We start from the raw sequence: 9588 nt of genomic DNA, 5'->3' as shown, positions 1-9588 counted from the left end.
TTTTATTTGTGAAAACAAAATGAAAAAAAAAAAAAAAAAAAAAAACCAAAACCAAAACCAAAACCAAAACCAAAAACCCTAACAACATGAAGCAGAAGCAACAAGATCTTAGTCTAAAAATTTTAAGATACATATATATATACACACAAATATATGATACATATGTCTTTAAAATATAGATATATATGGCTAATGGATATATGTGTGGTTTGGTGAGGCACTGAACAAAAAAGTAAGGTGATTCAGTGAAAGTGCATATAAACAGTTGGAGCCTCTCTGGCGCCAGGAAAAAAAGATGTTTACATGGTTATGTTAATGAAAATACTAAATAAAGATTTAATTATAAATGTGTTAAAACTATTTTGGAAGAGATAGCTTTGTGTGAGATAACTGTATATGAGCTAAATTCTTATTTTTCTTGTTAGTCCAGCAATAGATAATATCAATATCTAAGGCATCAGGGAAAGTAGTGTAAAAATGTTATTTAAAAATCTTGGAAAACAGTAGTTCACTTATAAGTTATTTCCCTAGAGTAGGAAGTGGACATATGGAGGAATAGGGCGTAACTCCTATTTTTCATTATTAGTTTTATAGATGCTTTCAAAATATGTAAAATTTTGACAAAAAATCATATCTTAAGCAAATGGGTGCATATTCTTTGACCATATTACTATAAAAGGGAACTGATTTTTAAAAAAAGATCCATATGAAAGTTACCTAGGCAAAAATTTTTCTAATTAATTTTTGTTAAAATATGCTCAAATATCACATTAAAGTGTAATTAATATCATTAGTTTTAAAGCCCATTATCCTTTCAAACTAGCATACCTCATGTTTACATTACAAATCTTAAATGTATTCCTCATATTATAAAAATAAGGCATTATCAGTTCCTCTGTTCTTGACCTTGACACGTCTCTGTAGATTAAAATATCGACTTGAGCGTCCGTGGTCAATTAAAACTGTGATATCCTATAGAGAAAGTTTATTATTTTCTTGCGGCTTTTATTATCTTCTTTGGGAACAATGGCATTCCCCATAGTACATCAAAGATCTTTGGGGGACGACTATTCTATCATAGGAAATCCTTTTGAAATTCACAGCGACCAAAGGACAAAAAAATATTTCTTACCAGAGAGAGGGCTTTAACAAGAAATCAAAACAAAGACACTTTTGAAATTTCCCCTTGAAATCTCCTTCTACCTCTACACGGGGACTTTGATTCAAAATAAATACAGAGCCATATCTGAATCCACAGAAGTTAAGTAGGATAGACCATTCAAATGCATCTTTTCTTTAGACATGCTCTATTTACTTTATTATCCATTAATATTTCTTTAATACTAAGTGCAGTGAAACTGGATTACTCAAGATAAAATTGTGGTTTCTGTCTGGCACATCGCCATATCTGCAAACAACTACCTGGGGGAACTGACATTGGGATTTGAGAGATTTTATAAAAATTTATCTGGGAGGTTTTCTTTGAGTGATAATAAGGATAAAGCGATTGAAACCTAATGGCTGCAGAGGAGAGGTACAGAATTAACACTTATATTAGGAAAGATCTTGCTTATCCAAAGTTAAAGCTAAAAGAATTAGGGACTTCAAACCTTTGGCTGAAAACATAAGGACACAGCCAGTAAAGTGGTTCATTTACATTTAGTTTCGCTTAAGTGGGACTGTTCATTGCCATCCCTTAATTGTTAAAGTGTTTGCCTTCATGAATAGCCAAAGCCAAGCAAAGCCATTCCAAACCATTAATTGGGCACCTAAAATGTGCTGGGCTGATTTCATCCTTCTACCAGAACTTGCCTTTCTCATTCCTGACTAAATGTTTCCATTTAATAGTGTCTTCCATCTGGAATACTTTCAAACCTTTTTTCTCCTACCCAAGCCATGGCACTTTTTCTTTCAATAAACATCTGTGTTGAACTTTTCCTGCAGAGTTTTCACTTCCCAGTCCACAGTTACTGCCCCTTTAAATATCTGTCCAGGTAAGCAACGTGCATCATTCATTTAGGCACTTAGTATAGACATCTAGGAATTTCTGTTTATGCTTTATCAAAGTCATACTCTGGAAACTCCTTGACTTAAAAATCATTTTTTATTTTAAATTTCACCCCAATCACTTTTTTATCTGATGAATTTGAGCAAATTCTCAATATCACTAATGTATCCTTATTTAAAATTGGTCATAATGCCAACTTCTCTGAGTGGTTACATGGATTCACCCTATGTCTCTCACCCTGCTCAGTACCTGGCACATGATGGTACGAGACAAATGTTTGGTTCCTTTCCTTTCAATTCTTGGCTAGATTATAAAGTCTTGGAGGACAGAGAATTGCCTTACTTTATATCCTGTTCAGTGTCTGGCAGTAATTAAGTACCTTGCGGACACTTACTGAGTACTTGTTTGAATGAATGTATCAGCTAGGGGCCATGAGGAATCCTTAATGGGCTCTCTATTGAGTGTTCTCAGCAGCTACAGGGACTCTTCATATGTATTAGAACAAATCTATCAAAATGGAAACATCTACTGATTGAGGTTCAATAATATCATGTTTCAGTATTGACGAAAATGTGTTTATGTCTTTAAAAGGGGCAATAAAATTATTATTTTGACCTTATGACAGACACCTTGTATGGTATAGTGTTCAATTTATAAACTTGAGAAAAACAAAACTATAACCAAAATGTGCAAACACTTTGCAAGGTCAAAGATTATCCTTTATTAATAATTCCCAAATAGTGTACCTTCTTATCCCCTTTCCTTATGGATAAATTGGAAACCTGTGGAAATTGAGATATTATGTATATACACAGCTATACCAGGCAACTAACTTTCAGAAATTCAGGGTTCTTGATATAAGGTACCTGGTTTACCTTATTTTCTTCATTTTTCATTTCAGTTTAATTTTGTTCAGTTAATAGCAGAAATCTGTGAAATGTAAGGAATTCATAGGGCTAGTGTGGACTGCTCAAACTTGAGAACACATCAGAATCTGCTAGAGGGCAAATTCTAGGGCTCCACCACTCTGCCCCTACCCCCAAACCTTGAGTTTTGGATTCAGGAGAGCTGAGGTGAGGGTCTAAGAATTTGCATTTCTAATACTTTTCCAGGTGATGCTGATTCTGCTCATTGAGGGACCACACTGAGAATGACCAAAATAAAACATAAAGATAAAATCAACTCTCTTCTCTAGATGGTGTTAGAGTTTTTATTACATTCTGGCAATCATTCTATAGTGCAAAACTGTTTTTAAGGACAGTGATTCCTAGGAGGAGAAAGTTGGGAGTTTCTGATAATTCAAATATTTGAAGACCTAGACTTGAATTACCATGTCCTCAGAATATTCAGACAAAAGTAAATTTGAAAAACACTCCTTCAAGCATATTTTAAAACCGCTTTGACTTCTGATAAATGTAGCATCAGCTTCAAATTCCTGTCTTTTTCTACATAAGTGGAGTACAGAGAAAGTGAATTTAAAATTATTAGTTACCTAGATGACTATTTTTAATGCCCTCTTCTAATTTGATCAGCTGTACATTTGAATTGATAATGCAGTCTATTTTAAGGACAATAGAATATAGTTTTCCTAAGTAGGAATCTTTTCACACATAAAAATCACACATTTAGACTTTTAAATTAGCATTTTTTAAGTTCATGGTATGTGCTACAGAGGCACAACATCATTATATATTTTCAGAAAAAAGCTGTTAAAGTGATTTACATAGCAAGTTCAATTAAAAAATAGATTTTGCAACTTAAGAGGAACCTAAATAAGCTTACATGAGGTAATTTAATGGATTTACATTCTTTGGGGTTTAACATACCTACTTTATTTTATTTATTTATTTATTTTTAATAGGTTATTGCCAAATTGGCTAAAATATAGTATACACAGTGTGCTCTAGGTTTTGGGGGTAGGTTCCCATGATTCATTGCTTACATACAACACCCAGTGCCCATCCCAACGAGTACCCTCCTCTACATTCTTTAAAGACCATGTTTTAGATATCAGGTCCTCTATACCTTAAATACTGGAAATGTAAAGTTCACTTTGAACTTGAATGAGAATTGATTTTCCATTTGAATTCTAAAATAATGGATCAGATAGAAAGTTTATTTTGGTAAGAGGTGTCAGAAATACCTCTATTAAACTCTTCTTCTAAACGTACTTTTTGATAATCTAATAGACTATAATATTTTGTAAATACTAGAAATAACTATGTTCTTTCACAGGCTTACTGTTAAGATGAGCTAATGTTTCTTAAAACATATTATCAACTCAATTTAATAATTTACCAGATATTCCTGAGCATCCTAATCATATACAGACATGGTTCTAGGCAGCATATATACAACAAAGATTCAGCTAAATCCAAGCCTCATGCATTAGATTTTCATTGCTGTCCTAGGAAATTACCGCAAATTTAGTGTCTTAAACTACAAAAACTTTACAAAACAATTCAATACAGTTCTCATAAGATTAAAATCAAGAAGTTGTTAGGGCCTTAGGGAAGATCAGTTTCCTTCTCCTTAAGATTATTGGTAAAATCCAGGTCCTTGTGGTTTCAGGAAATTCATTTCCTTGCTGGTTGTCAGTTGAATGCTATTCCCAGCTTTCCTAGGCTGACTGCACTCCATGGCCTGTGTCTCTCTTCTTTATTTTCAAGTCAGCAATAGCAAATTGAGTTTCCTTCCTGCTTTCTATTTCTCCTGTCTTTTTCACTCTCATCTCTCTGATCCAACCAGTAAAATTTCTCTAATACAGCCTTGTCTTATTAGGTTGGGCCCACCCCTACAATCCAGGAAGATCTCCCTATCTCAATGTCTGTGTCTTTAATCACACCTGCAAAGTCTGTCCTGCCTGGTAAGGTAACATATTCACAGTTCAGGGAATTAGGATGCATACATCTTGACAGCAGGCAGGAGGCATTATTCAGTTTACGAAACGTCAGACAACTTACAGTCTGGCTGCGAAGTTAGATGAGAAAAAACAAATAAATGTAAAATTTCAAGTAATGGGAAGAGAAGTTGAATCATCTTCATTTCAGCCAGTTTATAAATAGCAATGGGTTTAACTGAAGACAGCTGATAGACGTTCTTTTATACAGAGATATGGACAGAGTTAAAGAAACCCACAAAGGATGACAAAGTACCCAGGAACCAGCAACAATGGGAAGCCATGACCATTCTAAAGCTGATGGACAAGTATAAAGAACCATGCTACTAGAAGGAAAGAAGAACTAGGGCCATGTGAAAACTACCATCAGATGGGAGCTGTGGCCCTAGAGGAAAGCCACCATTGCTAAAATAGACTCAAGACATAAGGAAGTAAGGAAGTAATAAATAGCCTCATCTGTCTCTTTCCACTCTCTGATCTCCTGCCAGTCAGTGCTCTCACTGACCAATCCCAGCCAGCAGCCAAGGGGCGAGGAAGACTGGAGGAAGCAGTCTACAAAGGTCAGTCTTAACAGGCACAGAGCTGGTAGAAGGATCAGAGAATGGGTTTAAGGAAGGAGGGAACAAAAACTTACTAGCACAGAAGTGTCAGTAATAAAAAAGAAAGACAGAGAATACAGGGTTGAAAAGGAAGCTGAGTTATGTTAGATTAACTAAGAAATCTCTCTGGGGAGGCAATAACTAAGCAGAGTCCTGAAAAGAGGATGTGAGCCAAGGAGATGCTCGAGGAAGAAAGAATGTCAAGTGCAAAGTCCCTAAGGAAGGGATGGGCTAGGGCTCCTTGAGCAATAGAGAGGCCTGGGTACCTGAAATAGACAGATTAGAAGGAGTAAGGAAGGATCTGATGTGAGATTGGTGTCAAACCATACAGAAACTGGAAAAATGTTACTGTCAATGTGGTGAAAAATCATTGGACTGTTTAGAGCAAGAAAAAGAAATGATGAGACTTAAATTTGTAGAAGGTCACTCTGTTTGGGGAATTCACTGGAAGGGGCAAAATTTAAGGCAGGGATGCTGTACAGGAGGCCATTGAAAGAGTCTGGGGAAAGAGATGATGATGGTTTAGACTAAGGTGACAGCAGAGAGTATTATATGCAGTGACAATACTCTGGATATATTTGATGATGGGAAAACACTGAGCTAGTGGATGGATTAGATATGACAGTGTGAGGACAAGAGGAGCATCAAAGATGCACTTAGGGTTGTGATATGAGAAATGGGGGAATGATCGTTGCTCATTAGGGGCAGGAGCTACAACAGCACTTACTCCACTTGGAATGGAAAGTTCAGATTAAANTATCTCCACACTAGAGATGAAGTCCCTTGGATTTTCTTAGGGTGTACTGTGAGAGTCAAAAGGCAGACCTAGCCTGTGCTGCTCCAAGGTCATGCTTCAGTTCCTTCGTCATTGGAAGGATCTGCACGTATCTGCTTCTATTAGCAGTGTTGATTACAATTAAATCTGGATCTACTCATTATTTGTGGCACCTTTGTTAAGTCACTGCTTAATTACCCTAAGTTTAAAATTTTCGAATCTATTAGTTAGACACCATAATAATTCTTATAATATTGATTTGATGTGATGATTAAATGAGATAATATGTACACAATCTTAGCACAGTGCTTGTCTGGTGATAAGCACTTAAATAAACTTAGTTATGTTTATTTCACGCACTGGAGGTCTATACATGATTTTCTTCGAGATAAATAGTTCACCAGTGGGTGCGTAAATATATTGGACATTATTAGCCCACAATCATCCAAATGATTTTCAAAAGCCATACTGTTTCTTACTCTCCAAGTCTTTGAGAAAAAACATGAACAAGGAAAGTGACATTTCATTTGATTTTTTTACCTTCTCTTTATAGTTCTAAAATGAAATTTGTTATTACTGACCTTTGTAGAAAAGATACAGCTACTATGAAGAAAAACAGTAATACTAGATTTAACTTCAATCTACCCAAGTTTCAATTGTTGTGCTGTCCAACAGTGTCTGTGAATTAGATATAAAATTGATTTATGCTGGGGGAAAAACTGTTACAAACCCAACAATTTAAAATGGAACGAAAGATTTGTTTCCTTTTTACTCTTTACTTCAATAGGATGCCTAACTCAGATTGAGCTCTTCTTCGGCCCTTGTTAAAGTGCTAAATTTTACTAAACACATCAGTTTATCTCCCTATTCTGTTTTATGAAATCCTCTCTCCATTCAGTTCCATATACCTGAAGAATGAAACTATTGCCGTAGATTCAAATAAAAGGTCCAGCAATCTTGACATTGACATCAAATTATACTCAGTTTTCTTTAAGTAAGTTAAAAGAACATTTATTACTTTGGGTTACTCCCACAAGCCCCCACAACTAATTTATAGAAATAAGAACTCAAGAATAAGAAATTATATAGTAAGTCCTAAACAGGTAGTGTTTACTAGCTAATAATATGAAAAATACCAAAAAAAACCCCAAAAAACCCAAACAAACATCTTTCTTAAAATGATTTCCTCTCTCTCTTTCTCTCTTTCTCTCTCTCACACACACACACACACCACATATATCACAAAAGTTAAAATAAATTTTCATTCTGAAAAATTTTTAAAGTTTATTTATTTTGAGAGCACAAATGGGAGAGGGGAAGAGAGAAACACGGAGAGAGAGAATCTCAAGCAGGCTTCACGCACAGAACACTGATGTGGGGCTTTAACTCATGAACCATGAGGTCATGACCTGATCCATAATCAAAGGTGGGATGGTTTAACTAACTGAGCCAACTAGGTGCCCTTCATCTTAAAAATTTTTAAAGAAAAACAATGTATCAAATAGATAAAATGATCCTTGGTATTGAATACTAGAGAATTTGAGGTAAGATGAGGAGTTAAATCATCCACTGAATGCGGTATTGTTGAGGTGGCCTCGGGTGGAGAGAACGGAGCCAAATGGGCATGTGGTCAATGGATAGTGACAAGGAGGTTATACTAGTCTTCTCTGAAGATGATTAGCAAGGAAGAAGCTGTGATAGAAGCTTTAGAGGGACTTAGCTTTCAGGAAGGGTTATTTGTTCATTTGTTTACATTTTTATTTTTCAAGATAAAACCCAAGTGTATAGACTGAAAGGCACCAATAAAAAGAGAAATTAAAGGTACAAGTTGAACATGGAGAATTGAAGGACCAAAGTTCAAAAAAATGATAAGTAGTAGTACTCTTCACATTTTGAGTCTTCTTCTGTAGACTATTTTGGCAATACACACACACGTTACCTAAATAGTGACTTTTTGTCTAAAGAATAAGAGGGATATTCAAAAGGAATCCTTTTGGTTTTGAAAGCTAAGTCAAAGGAGTGTACTGAATTGACTGAGAATGGATAGCTCTTATTAAATGACTTCAGAAAGGAAATTTTGGTATTTTAAATAATAAAAATATTTTCAATAAAGTGTGGTCTTTTAAAAACATTTTAAGGATTGATAACTGCTATGTTATTTGTTAAAAAAAATAGTGAATCACTGAAAACAGCTGGACATTTAAAGTTGCTAAAACTACCATTCAATTGTTTTTGTTTGGGAGAAAAAGCCCCCCTTTTATTATATAGCACCAAAGACAATTTTAAGTTGGTAACATGATAAAATCTTAAAAAAAAAATAATTTGACCACCTACTTTTAATTAGACAGATTCTATGTACTGGCTGGTTGGTGATGAAATATGCCTTGGAATTAAGTTTCCCTGAGATTATTTTTATGCTGAATCTACAGTCTTCAGTGAATGTTTTTCTATTAACATTTCATTTAGTCTTATTTCTGAAGTGCTGTGAAAAACTGTCATAGGAAAAAGTAGGGAACACTCTTGTTCTAGAGTCAGATAAACGTGGGTTTATATATTGAATTCTTTACACTATGACCTTCAGCAATGACTCCTCTAAGCCTCAATTTCTTCTTCCATAGACTGAGGATAATAATAGAATGTTTCTTAGAAGTAGTTGAGGGGATCAAAGGATTCATACACCACATGAAATGGACTGAAAGCAGACCCAGGCACATGTCAGACAATCCATAAGTATTAGTTATTCTTGTTGTTGTTTAGTTAATTCACATACAAATGAGTTATATCTAACTCAGAGGTAACATATACATAGAGGTAAAATTAAAATGGAACTGAGAATTATGAATTAGATTGGACTTCTGCAAAGAGAATCTACAAATTACAATAAGGAAGGGACAGTGATATTTAAAACATGTACTACTGTCCCTCAAATCCTAAAATTGATGCTCAGAAAAACTCTGGGTTGTTCTATGAACATGTTACCATCAGAATATTAGTAATTTTGTTACACATATTATTGTTCTACCCTAACTGTACCAGAAGCTTTAATGGACTTGCCACCTTACTTCCTGCCTCTAGCATTCTATATTGGTAGAGGAGACATGTGCTGTCACCCCATGTTACCATCAGAAATATGAGATGGTAAATTTTAAATTTGTGCTTTATGTTTTATTTTAATTTGACAAGGTTTCTTTTGCCAGTGAATCAGAATTCACCAGCAAGCATTTCTCAAAGAACTAAGCAAGTACAATTTTTTTTTTTTTTTAATTTGTGCTTTAGGACATTGTTTTTACTTTAGGCTTAGCACATA

General features: G+C 34.7%; 1 protein-coding gene across 3 annotated transcripts in view; it reads right to left on the bottom strand.

The window, feature by feature from the left end:
* Positions 1–9588, bottom strand: part of GRID2 (glutamate ionotropic receptor delta type subunit 2) — a 1445111-nt gene that overhangs the window by 612318 nt on the left and 823205 nt on the right. The gene's annotated exons all lie outside the window — the stretch shown is intronic.

The sequence above is a fragment of the Crocuta crocuta genome, unplaced genomic scaffold, assembly GCF_008692635.1.
Source record: "Crocuta crocuta isolate KB4526 unplaced genomic scaffold, BGI_CrCroc_1.0 scaffold83, whole genome shotgun sequence".
Lineage (NCBI taxonomy): Eukaryota > Metazoa > Chordata > Mammalia > Carnivora > Hyaenidae > Crocuta > Crocuta crocuta.
This window is presented reverse-complemented; position numbering and strand designations above follow the sequence as displayed.